Below are 13,720 nucleotides of genomic sequence, written 5' to 3'. Positions count from 1 at the left end.
TTAAAATGTTTGATACAGCATTTATAAATATGTTTTAAAACGTGGCTGCCATTGTTAAAGGAGTTGAAATTTCCCCAAAATCCTCAAAATCAGTGCAGTGTTTTGATCACTGGTTCTAGAGTTAGCCTTTTCTGGGTAATTTTAGCTCCGTGACTTCCTTACTGCTCAGCTTGGGGGAAGATTCCTTAACCTTGCTCAGAGCCATTTTTTTTTTTCCAGCTATAAAGTAGGGTCAACCTTAATCTCTACCTCATAGGTTGATATTGGTACAAGATAAAGCATGAGTAGAACGAGATGCACTGCTAGTCATAGTAAGGCTCTATAAGCAATTCCATTTGTTGGTTTGTTATCATTTTTATTATAAGCTTATTATATATTTAAAATTGACACTCTGAGAACACATTCTCCCGAGTTTCACCTGTTTCATAGACCACAAGTAGCTGGCAGTACTCCAGGGCTGCCGCATGATCAGCTATGTCTTCAGAGGCATAGGAGTATCTAGGGCATCTGGCTCTTCACACCCAGCTGGGCTATCTCATATCCTGGTCTCCAAATATCCAAAGTCAGTATGAAACTGGGGATTCATGGAGAAGACAGAGCTGACATTGAATAAACTGTACTTTATGATTTCACAGGCTCACAAGTCACTTGTCTTCCTGAAGAAGGTAAACTCTGGATTTAACAATAATGGTTTTTGCCTCAATTACTCTATCAAGACTTCTCGAGATGAGATCTGTACTTAACACCAGTGTAGGAGCACATGGCTAGCACTGTCTTCACAAAGAATAAGCTGATTTCTTTGGGGGATAAGGATATGCAAGTAGTCTGGATAATGGCCAAAACAGGCTAACAATGAGGATGGCAAGCTAGGTACACTGCAATTATGATCACACGTGGCCCCTGATTCCCAATAACAGGTATCAGAGCCAAAGGCAAGGACTGAAAGAAAACCAGCAAGACGGAAGGTGTTTTGTTATTTTGTTACTCTTGGTACTTACCCTTTTGTCCAAATCACAGTCCTCCTCCTATTAGACTATTTGTGTAACTAATGGCACCCCACTCCAGTACTCTTGCCTGGAAAATCCCATGGACGGAAGGGCCTGGTGGGCTGCAGTCCATGGGGTCATGAAGAGTCGGACAGGACTGAAGTGACTTAGCAGTAGCAGCAGTAACTATTTTATCAACACTTAATTGAGAATTCCACAGAGCCAGGTTTCATGCCACATGCTGCTATGTGAGGACTGACGGAGTTTGTCCGAGGAAGATGAGCCAATCAATTACTAACAAAGTGTCCACACTCAAAGCCAACTTAAAATATAATGCTAAATTCAGGTATGGCTTGGATATTAGCCATCAAGCAAGGTACATAATCCTGCCAATTGGAAAGCCACAATAGGTAAAGCTATTTCAATAATAGAAGATTGTCATAATTTATATTTCATATTTAAATAAGAAGAATAAGAGTTAAAAGTAATGTCTGGAGTAACCACTTGTCTGCAGTATTTAATCAGAGTAGGAGAAACAATCTCTTGAATAGATGTGCAAGTGACTGCCTCTCCAAGGTGCCATTCAAGATATTCAAAGGGATAGGATCAGGTTAAGTATGGAATAACAGAGGCAAGATAGAATTGCACTTGGAGGTAACTCACTTTTATATACATGCAGCTGAGAAGCATGCATATAAAAAACCAGGTGCATCAAAAACCCACTGTCATTGTTTCCTTTTTTTTTTTTGGTAGCATCGATTGACTAAATGTCTCTAGAGAAGAAATGAGAGGAGTAAAATCTGTGAAAAGAATGTAACAAGGTCTATAAAACCCCTCCAGACTAACTGGGTTTATAATCTAAATTAGATTAACAAGGTCTATACTCGATGGAGGTTTCAATTAGGCAAGATCAATTATAACAACTGCACAGTCTCCACAACTTAAGAGGGGCAAAACCGTATTATACCTAAGTTACATGTAACTATAATTAATTTACCTTTCATGGCAAGACTCTCAGAGACAGTAAAATCTGACAACAGTATTTTGGCATCTTAAGATTTCACAGATGCTATTTTTATGAATGTACTTGAGTTCCTAATAGACACTTATCCATATAAAAATATAGAGCTAAATTGTAAGTAATTTTTTTTCAATTCAAGACAGCTAGATAAAGGAACTGGCCAATTGTTTTGCTTGCTTAATCATCTTTTTTTTTATGCTTTGTGAAAGGAATTCATGGGAATTATATCCCTTTCAAAGGCAGAAAATTGTTTCACTTTATTCCTTATTTCTCTATAAATCATAATCTCTAAAAACAGAGGTTTCTCCCATACTTAGAAAAACCTAAAGAATATGTTCAGTCATACGTGACTCTTTAAAAAAAAAATTGATCCTGTATATACAATTGCATTTCAAGGAGCTATTCAAGATTTATACCAATTTTCTAGAAAGGTCCCATCTCCTAAAAATAAAGAAGGAAGGAAGCAAGGAAGGAAGGGAGAGAGATAAGGGGAAGGAATTAAAAATAAAGAAAAATAAGAAAACTATGAAAGTTAATATATTAAAGCAGAATTTTAATTACTATGTCTTCTATAGGAGAAACTGGCAAATAAATTAGCTGAAGAACAGGTAATTCATAGAAAAGACTTCTATTTTATTGAGCTAAATCAATCTTTGCCACCCATGAACTGTGGTCTACCAGGCTCTTCTGTCCATGGGATTCTCCAGGCAAGAATACTGGAGTGGGTAGCTGTTCCTTTCTCCAGGGCTCTCCCCAACCCAGAGATGGAACCCAGGTCTCCTGCACTGCAGGCAGATTCTTTACCAGCTGAGCTACTCCGAAAGCCCATGTATATATCAGCTAAAGTTTCTATCCTTAATATTTAAGAGTACAGTTTACAGTTCTTCCTGCCCATTCAAATCTCAAATATGACATTTAAAAAGGGGTAAATATACAGAAAGAAGCTTATGTTCTCTTAAAGCAAAAACTAAAAAAAAAAACAACTATTCACTGAATATTGCTTTGAATTCTGTGAACATATATAGAGTATTATGTCTCTTTTGACAGTGAGATTATAGAATCCAATGATTCTCAAGCCACTCTAAACATACAATTTAAATACTTAATAATATGGACTCATTTATTTCACACTGTAATGACTGTGACCCAGAATAAAATATATAATGTACATTGCAACCTAATGCATACACATTCCATAAAAGTTTTATGAAACAATATATACCCTTGCCAAGTGTGAAGTATAATATTTTTAATTCTACATTTTCTATTTTAGTCCAGTCAAAGCTATTCATTTTTATAAAAGTGTTTTTAAAAAATTAAAAAAATCTTTTACAACTCCATTAAAGATATGTGAACTCAGTGGGGTCTAAGGTCCATTTATAAAGGCTATGTGTTCTCTTTGTAAATGGAAAACTCTGGAAAAGCCACATTTAAGATTCAGAAGATGAATTAAAGGCTGATTCCAAATGCAACCTTCAGGCACTGTGCAACAGAGAAATCTTGATTATAAATGAAACAGGAATTTTAAAGAGCTTTAAAAGAATCTGATAAGCATTTCTGTAGCATTTACTATGTGATGAGCACTGTACTAAGTGCTCTGTGGATCCTGTTTATCTTAATTCTTCTGCCAATTCTTCATGAGATCTCAACTCAGGGGTAGAGAATCTGAGGTATAGAGTGTTTAATGTCCAAAGAGCTGTCTGTTTATCAATGGAGACTAAGTTTGCAAATAGAGTATTAGCAACAAGAGATGCTGAGTGATGTATACTGAGGACGCGGTTGCAAAGAACATTTTGATAGTGCTTAGGAAATCTAGACACTTTCCAGAACAGAAATATAGGGAGGAGCCTGGTGGGCTGCCATCTATGAGGTCGCACAGAGTCGGACACGACTGAAGTGACTTAGCAGCAGCAGCAGTATCATTCTGGGGCTTACCAGGTGATACGAGGGATAAAGAACCCTATTGTCAATTCAGGAGATGTTAAGAGACACGGGTTTAATCCCTGGGACAGGAAGATTCCCCTGGAGGTGGGCATAGTAACCCACTCCAGCATTCTTGCCTGCAGAATCCCACAGACAGAGAAGCCTGACGGGCTATAATCCATGGGGCCACAAAGAGTCAGACACAACTAAAGTGATTTAGCATACATGCACAGTATCGCTCTAGATTAATCTGGGATAAAGCAGGGACTCACAGAGTCAGGTATATGACATTAGTCTTATTACTAAGGAAATATGGTGTCAACAACAATGGCAGTAAGAATGATTAATGTCTCCCACTGGTTTCAAAGGCTGGCCTGGAGGTCAGAAGATTTGTAGATAAAACAATAAAGTATTGGCGTGAAAATAGACACATAGGTCAATAGAACAGAACAAGAGACCAGAAACAAATGCACACATACATGATCAATTAATTTATAACAAAGGAGCCAAGAATATACAATGAGGAGAGGACAGATTCTTCAATAACGGGAACTGAGATAACTGGACAGCCACATGCAAAAGAATTAATAAGGACCACTGTACATACACACAAGTTAACTCAAAACAGACCTGAGACTTGAATTTACATTCAAGTACCATCCCTGAAACCAAAGAAGTCCAAGAAGAAGACATAGGAAGTAACCTTTTTGACATTGGTCTTGGTGATTTCTTTTTAATCTAGCATAAAAAGCAAAATAAGTACAAGTTCAAACTAAAATGCTTCTGCACAGCAAAGGAACAAAATGAAAAGGCAATCTACTAAATAAGAGAAATTATTTTCAAATCACATATCTGAGAAGGAGTTAATATCCAAAATAGACAACGAACTCACACATCTCAGTGGAGGGAAAAAAAATCCAAATAAAAAATAGGCAGAAGAACTGAAAGACATTTTTCCAAAGACAACATACAGATGGTCAACAGGCACAGGAAGAGTTGCTCAGCATCACTGTCAGAGAAATGTAAATCAAGGCTATAATGAGGTATCATCTCATACCTCTTAGAACAGTTAATACTAAATAGACAAAAGAGCGCTGGTGAGAATGTTCAAAAAAGGAAACCCTTGTGAACTATTAGTGGGAATGTGAACTAGTGTAGTCACTATGGAAATCAGTATAGCAGTTCCTCAAGAAAATAAAAGGCAAAGAATTTTTGTAACTAAGTATTGTAACAGATTGTTAAGTTACCTAGACATCTTGTGGTGATCACTTTACAATGTATACCAATATCTAATCATGTTGTACACCCAAAACTAATATATTATATGTCAGTTCAGTTCAGTCGCTCAGTCGTGTCCGACTCTTTGTGACCCCATGAATCGCAGCACGCCAGGCCTCCCTGTCCATCACCAAGTCCCGGAGTTCACTCAGACTCACGTCCATCGAGTCAGTGATGCCATCCAGCCATCTCATCCTCTGTCGTCCCCTTCTCCTCCTGCCCCCAAGTGGAAAACATGCTACTCTATGCCCTTTGGCACATTTTTACCTCTAATTCTTCACTGTAAAGGGGTATAATACAAATTAATTTATCATTGAGGATTGTCATGAGAATATGTAAAGCATCCAGTAAGTAACTTTGTATGCAGGAAAACCATTACAAATGGTTTACAATCTTTTTTTATTTTATTCTCATTCTTGTCAATTCTACAATTTGTGTTTTTTCCTTCTCCCCAAGCCTGAAATTAAATTGTGAAATGAAGCTAAATCTGTAGGGAGAAGGTTAAGTGGCCCAGCTTTAACGTAAAAGATGGGAAGAGACTGGATCAAGTGTTCATACTCTGCGATGACTAACCTGAATTTCTCAGTTGAGAAGATTTACATTTTTTGATTTCATATCAAGTGTCCATCTGCTTCTGAGCATGTTATTAAATATGCTTGACAAAAAAGAAGGTAAGGACGATGTGAATGCCACTTTCCAAGGAGAGGGGGGAAAAGGACTAAAATGATCTACTTAAATCTGTCAGGTTAATAGTGTTTTATGATGTAAAGCTTCAGCTTCTCTCTTAAAAGAAAAAAGATTAACAATATACTCCTTAGGGTATATTTCCCAGAGAATCCTAAGAGCTTGGTATTGATGTCAGGAAGGGTATAGTCAACTTTGTATTTAGTAAATAATTTTGATTTCTTGCCTATTTTGACAGTCCTTCAAAAGTTTTACCCTTTGATTAGAGCCATATAAGTGAAAATGCAAGAGAAAGAAGAAAACATTGGGGAAAAAATTACTTCATTTTATTTCTTTGCCAGTGAACTGAAGATATGATTAAGAAATATGCCTACATCCCTCCCTAAGCAGAAAAGTGACAGTAAAACAAATAACTAAGGGAAAAAATCAATAACTGAAAATATAATTAAATATTTTGTAAGCAATAATCATGAAATGAAAGTCAAGTGACATTTTTGGAAAATCATTTGCAACAAGTATGCTAACTGGGTTAATAATATCTTCTATATACAAATTCTGAGAGATAAAAATGTTAACACCAAAACAAAACTGGACAAGGAACAAGAGTAGACAAAAAGCAAAGAGATAAAAGGCTAAGAGTTTAACTTCATTCCACTTCCAATAAATTAAAAAGTGAACAAGCAAGTTAACATTATCACCAACATGACTTTTTTTTTCAGTTTTATTTGTTTTTTTAATTGCCTATAAGTCTGAAGTAAGTATACAGAGACATACATGTCCATATATTACTATGGATGTTCTGAAACTGGAAAAAAAAATCTCTGTAAAAGCTATTACTTGTAAATGGGAATTGTAGGCAGATTTAATACCAAAATCACTAAGATTGAGTGTAGGTCATGTGGACAAGAAAACTAGAGGCATGTGTCACTGATTTCCATCCACACCTCCTGTTTGTACTAACATTGCTTTCTGCTGCAAGAGATCATGCATGGTGAAAATTTCCAACTCAGTAAGTACCAAAGGATGAGAGAGAAAATATGATCTATTCATTCCAAACTAGAGGTCCTAAAATCAAGGTATCCTTAGCTTAGATATGTTCACCCAACTTGCAGCTCCTGCAAAAGCTTCTAACTTCCTCTCCTATTTTGTTCAAAGAGCCAAGGATGAAGGTTTGGAAGGCTACTTATGTAGAAAGAGAGAGAATCCTATTTTTCCACAGAAAACATTAAGAAATCTTTTATCCTTAAGTACAGACTATAACTGATGGACCTAACAATGGCTTGAAAACCAGGCTTACTTCTGAACCACAAAGGGCTTTTTTTAAGGGAAATCCTTTAATGGTAGCTTCTTTGTCCTATATTGGTCTCCCTCTAAGATTTTACCAAGTAAAATGAATTTTAAAAATTCAGAGATAACATGATCAAACTTGATATTATAAGGAAAAACAACAAAATTATCAAAGCTATTAACCAGTTGGCAAATTATTAAAAAAAAAAAACTTCAGGAAATGAATCTGTTCTACAGTTATGTTGACCAATGTGTCTTTGCTGGTCTGGCGATTTCCCAGACTTCCCACTGAAATCCTTGCCTCTCAGGAAGTCACTCTATTCCAGGCAAACCATAACAGTTGGTTACCTTATGACTTGAATCTTAATATAGATTTAGAAAATGATAACCTACCTTGAGACATGAGAGGCCAATGTTGTTTAGTCACTTGAGTCATGTCCCACTCTTTGCAACCCCAAGGATGGCAGCACACCAGGCTTCCTTCTCCTTCACTATTTCCTGGAGATAACTCACTCATGTCATGTCGATGATGCCATCCAACCACCTCATCCTCTGTCGCCCTTTCTCCTCCTGCCGTCAATCATCCCCAGCATCAAGGTCTTTTCCAGTGAGTCCCCTCTCTGCATCAGGTGGCCAGAATATTGCAGACCAGGTTTACCAAGCTTTACTATTTACCAAATAGTATATGATGAAGTGCTTCTCGAAGGGTAAATGGAAATTCTTTATTTGAAGATCATGGCATCTGGTCCCATCACTTCATGGGAAATAGATGGGGAAACAGTGAAAACAGTGTCAGACTTTATTTTTGAGGACTCAAAATCACTGCAGATGGTGACTGCAGCCATGAAATTAAAAGACGCTTACTCCTTGGAAGAAAAGTTATGACCAGCCTAGATAGCATATTGAAAAGCAGAGATATTACTTTGCTAACAAAGGTCCATCTAGTCAAGGCTATGGTTTTTCCAGTGGTCATGTATGGATGTGAGAGTTGGACTGTGAAGAAAGCTGAGGGCTGAAGAATTGATGCTTTTGAACTGTGGTGTTGGAGAAGATTCTTGAGAGTCCCTTGGACTGCAAGGAGATCCAACCAGTCCATTCTGAAGGAGATCAGCCCTGGGATTTCTTTGGAAGGAATGATGCTAAAGCTGAAACTCCAGTACTTTGGCCACCTCATGCGAAGAGTTGACTCATTGGAAAAGACTCTGAAGCTGGGAGGGATTGGGGGCAGGAGGAAAAGGGGACAACAGAGGATGAGATGACTGGATGGCATCACTGACTCGATGGACGTGAATCTGAGTGAACCCCGGAAGTTGGTGATAGACAGGGAGGCCTGGCATGCTGCAATTCATGGGGTCGCAAAGAGTCGGACACGACTGAGTGACTGAACTGAACTGAACTCAATACCAAGGCAGACGGGGTTCTTGATTAATGGTTGTCTCATTTAACCAATATGTTCACCAGGTCTCTGAGGGAAAGAAGACATTCAATACGCATCTCCCTCTAAAATGAGGGGAAAAAAAACAAAAACTTGAGCTAGAGCATTGCATCTCTTATGGGATTTATTCAGAATCCAACTCTCAACCCAAATAATTCTGGACCTGGAATACTGTTCAAGAATATCTCTATGGTCTTTTTTTTTTTCAATATATTTATTTAATAATGTATTGAGACATGTAAATGCATTAAGAGCTAACTGGCACATAAAACATAATAGATCTCATGGCTATTCCTTATCAAGTATTGTGGTACTTTACCAGCATTTCCAGTATCTTTAAAAACTATAAAATATTTCTTGGCATACTAAACTATACAGGGACAAAATCTCCTCCCCACTTGGAGTTCTAGGAAGGGAGTTACTGTAGACTTATATTGTGTGACATCAATATCATTTGATTTGAATGTTTCTGGATCAATTAAATTTCTTAGTTTATGTATTAAAACATCTGATGTGACTCTACTGATTGAATATATTAAACTAGTTAAAATAGCTCTATGTAAAAGTATATGTAAATTAATTATAAATATGGGGAAATCCACAAACTTTAAACTACTAAGAAGTATGAAGTAAGGACAGATTTTTAATTAAATTTAAGTGGGACAACTTTGTCAAATGGAAAGACGTTCTTGTCAAAATTGTAAAAGTTCAACTTTTTATCCAGATATTTTAGTAACATTCAAATGCACAGATATTTGGATTCACCATGTAGACAAAACATCCTACTGATTACTTGAATTGATTAAATTTATTCATCATGTTCAGATGACAACACTATGTGGGCAGACTGATTTTCAACAGTTTGTCTAATGACAATCTTGAAAATGAAAAAACTTTTCTGGAATAGATTTTTCTCAAAAGGCGATGCTTCCATCTTCTTGCTTCCACCTTCTTGGGAATCTTCAGATGCTGAAAGTGACCTTCTTTTTTATGTTGTTTAACTGAAAGAAATGATTAAGAGGCTGATACACAACAGTCTTCCCTGGCTATCTATCTACAGATTTGAGCAGATTTTGGCATGATTTGTTTTTGAAACAAAGAGTAGTAAGATTAAGATTATGGATTATAGTTTTTTTTTAACTATTCAACGACAATTTCCTGATTGTTGAGCACAGATGTGAAAGGGCACTGTTTACTGTCACTCCCTTATATTTATCCCTAATTTTGACATTAATATTTCCAGACTGGACTGCACTGTGACACTAGTATTAAATGAGAATTTTAGTATTTAGAAGAAAATTCTAGAATCTCATATTAACAAAAGCATGAAAGATGGCCAGAAGATAACATTCCATGGTGAAGAAGATCAAGAACCAGGATTGGAGACAAAGGATATTATCATTGCTTTAGATCAAAAGGACCATGTTTTTACTTAAGGAGGAGAATACCATCTCATGTGCATTAACTTGCAGCTGGCTGATGTTTTGTGTGGCTTCTAAAAGGCAATTTACCTTTGATGACCAAACCACAGTCATCACTTCTCATCCAGGTCAGATTGTCAAGCATAAACACATCAAGGGTGTGCTAAATGAAGGCATGCCGATTTATCATAGACTATATGAAAAGGGCTCCCTAATCACTGAATTGAGGTTAAACTTTCCCAAGAATGGCTTTCTCTCCCCTGATAAACTCTCTGTGCTAGAAAAACTCCTGAGAAGGAAGTAAAAGAGATTGATGAAACGGACCAAGTAAAACTAGTGGACTTTGATTCAGATCAGGAAAAACAGTGTCATTCAATGGAGAAGCATATGAGGATGATGATCATTCTTGAGGTGGTGTCAGTGTCAGACTTCTTACCAGGACCAGGAGTGAAACTCACCGCTGGCATTTTATTTTTAATAGTAACAGAATGAAGGACTATAATCATCATACTTTCACTACTTGCTATTATTTTAATATTCATATATAGCAGTGTTTTAAAAGTTAAATGAAGAGTATAGTTGCATATAAAAGTTTAAAAATACCTCAAAATATTGGATATTTCAAAATACTCAATGGGTTGGCCTTAAATGCAAAAAAATAATGTAGAATATTCTACCAACATTATTAACATTATGTTCTCATACTTCTCAGCATAAGATGTGGTTCCACCTCAAAATAGGGGGAAATATCTTAAATATTCATTGGAAGGACCACTGCTGAAGCTCCAATACTTTGGCTGCCTGATGCAAAGAGCCAATTCATTGGAAAACACCCTGATGCTGAGAAAAAGACAGAAGGTAGAAGGAGAAGAGGGCGGCAGAGGATGAGATGGTTAGACAGCATCACTGACTCAGTGGACATGAATTTGAACAAACTCCAGGATAAAATGGAGGACAAAGGAGCCTGGCCTGCTCCAGTCAATTCATAGGGTTACAAAGAGACAGACATGACTTAGCAACTGAACAATATAACAACATCATAAAATACACAAAACTTCAAGATATTATTTATCATTTTAATTGTATTATAAATATCCTTTTGTTATGAAGACAGAGTAACTTTCTTCCAAAAAACACTGAGTTGCATCAAAATGTTTTTTTACACAAGAACTGTACATTTTAGAACTAGGTAAATGAAGGAGATTATGAATTAGTCATTTGCTCCACTTCCACTGGTACCACTCCGCTCCCTCTCTTTCTAATTCCACTGTTGTTCATTTATAGAAATCACTATTTATTATGAGTGCTTGTGATACTAGGAAGCTCCCTCCTTGTTTTGATTGCACATATTTTGGAAGCAAGTCATGCCTTCACTTGAAACCAGCTTCTTTATACATTGTTTTATAGTTGGATCAAATTGTTATTTAAACCCCAGGTTGGATCAGCAACATAATCTGCTGGGAAACACCATACTGGGAGAACAAAGCATTAATATTTATTGAAAAATTTGTAGACAGTGGCCTCAGTTATATATCTTTGACTATTTCTGAGGTCCAAAATATGTTTTACTGATGAGAAAACAAGAACTCTGAGATGAGAGATATTTAGGAACTTGTTCAAAGACACAGTGTCAGGGTTGATATGCAAACCGTGATCTATCTGGATTTCAAAAGTCTTTATTATTTTCATTGTATCTCACTAATCTTCATTCTAGGAAGTCCAAGTAGCAAACTGAAATGACAAAAGTTTCTTAATCCTTTAGACTGAGATGGAAGATATTTGAAATTCTTGTCCAATGTGAATGCTTCATGACCCTATTGAACTACAGATTACCATGATTCCCACCCTTGGCCTTTTGCTAATAACTAATGTGACTTTGAACAATTCATTTCATCCTTTTCAAACTTAGTTACACATACATAAAATTTAAAGAAAACTCTTCAAACATGAGACTATCATTACATCTGTGATATATTATTTTATCCTTATTCTAATTCCAAAGTAGAATTTAGTGAAAATGTTAATTGCATTACTTTTCATATTTTTCTCTCTTTGGGTACAAAGGGTTATAATTGTTGCCATTTATTGTTCGAGTGTCCTGTTATTTGATTCAAAATAACATTATAACAAAATAACATTAAAATAAAATTTTAAGTTACTCAAATAAATGTCAAATTGACTATGTATATTTAATATTGAGAGTTACATATCCACAAATGATGAAGGTCAAGACTCCTGAAACAGTCTCGAATAACTGCCAGAGTGGAATTCAGAGTTTTATAAAGCCACAATCTTCATGTAATGTGCCCACCCTAAACAATGAATAGCTAATTTATAAAATCGATATGTGCTAAGCCCACAAATTAAATCACATTACTCATCATGCAAGTTAATTGTCATTACCCATACCTCTCTATTAGAAGCAAACAGAAAATGCTACTGGTCATGGCTAGTACACTCAGGACACAATAACAGTTGAGATTTACCAAAAAAATAAATAAGTAAATTCCAATGTTTTCCATTACTAATTTTTCTGTGCAATTATCATTTGTGTTTTGAATTTAAATTTTCGGATTATATGGAAGTCTCTGAAGCAAAATTTCATAAAAGTTTATATAACTTCTCCTTATGTAGTTACTTATTGTAACAATTTGGTAAATCAAACACAAAGAACATACAGGTAGATGGAAGTTATTTGGCTGGGTGGAGGGCTTACTATTCAACATATTATTATATTCAATGATTCTACTCAGTATATTATTAAAAACAGAAACATTTTTCACAGAACTAGAACAAATAATTTCATAATTTGTATGGAGATACAAAAAACTTTGAATAGTCAAAGCAATCTTGAGAAAGAAGAATGGAACTGGAGGAATCAACCATCCTGACTTCAGACTATACTATAAAGTTAGTCATCAAGACAGTATGGTACTGGCAAAAAGACAGAAATATAGATCAGTGGAACAAAACAGAAAGTCCAGAGATAAATCCATGCACCTATGGACACCTTATCTTTGACAAATGAGGCAAAAATATACAATGGAGAAAAGATAATCTCTTTAATAAGTGGTGCTGGGAAAACTGGTCAACCTGTAAAAGAATGTAACTAGAACACTTTCTAACATCATGCACAAAAGTAAACTCAAAATGGATTAAAGAGCTAAATGTAAGACCAGAAACTATAAAACTCTTAGAGGAAAGAAAACATAGGCAAAACACTCTCTGGCATAAAATACAGCAAGATCATATATGATCCACCTCCCAGAGTAATGGAAATAGAAGCAAAAATGAACAAATGGGACCTAATTAAACTTAAAAGCTGTTGCACAATGAATGAAACTATAAGTAAGGTGAAAAGACAGCCTTCAGAGTGGGAGGAAATAATAGCAAATGAAGTAACTGACCAAGAATTAATCACAAAAATATACAAGCAGCTCATGCAGCTCAATAGCAGAAAAATAAATGATCTAATCAAAAATTGAGCCAAAGAACTGAACAGACATTTCTCCAAAGAAGACATACAGATGGCTAACAAACACATGGAAAGATATTCAACAGCACTCATTATCAGAGAAATGCAAATCAAAACTACAGTGAGGTACCATCTCACACTGGTCAGAATGGCTGCGATCCAAAAGTCTACAAGCACACCTGGAGAGGGTGTGGAGAAAAAGGAACCCTC

At 36.0% G+C, this 13,720-nt stretch overlaps 1 protein-coding gene and 1 pseudogene across 12 annotated transcripts in view; one reads left to right on the top strand and one right to left on the bottom strand.

Moving 5' to 3' along the window:
* Nucleotides 1–13,720, bottom strand: part of TENM3 (teneurin transmembrane protein 3) — a 2,746,241-nt gene that overhangs the window by 2,293,381 nt on the left and 439,140 nt on the right. The gene's annotated exons all lie outside the window — the stretch shown is intronic.
* The window catches only part of LOC113884800, a 158,975-nt pseudogene that overhangs the window by 10,853 nt on the left and 134,402 nt on the right, over nt 1–13,720 (top strand).

Source organism: Bos indicus x Bos taurus, chromosome 27 (genome assembly GCF_003369695.1).
Source record: "Bos indicus x Bos taurus breed Angus x Brahman F1 hybrid chromosome 27, Bos_hybrid_MaternalHap_v2.0, whole genome shotgun sequence".
NCBI classification, from domain to species: Eukaryota; Metazoa; Chordata; class Mammalia; order Artiodactyla; family Bovidae; genus Bos; species Bos indicus x Bos taurus.
This window is presented reverse-complemented; position numbering and strand designations above follow the sequence as displayed.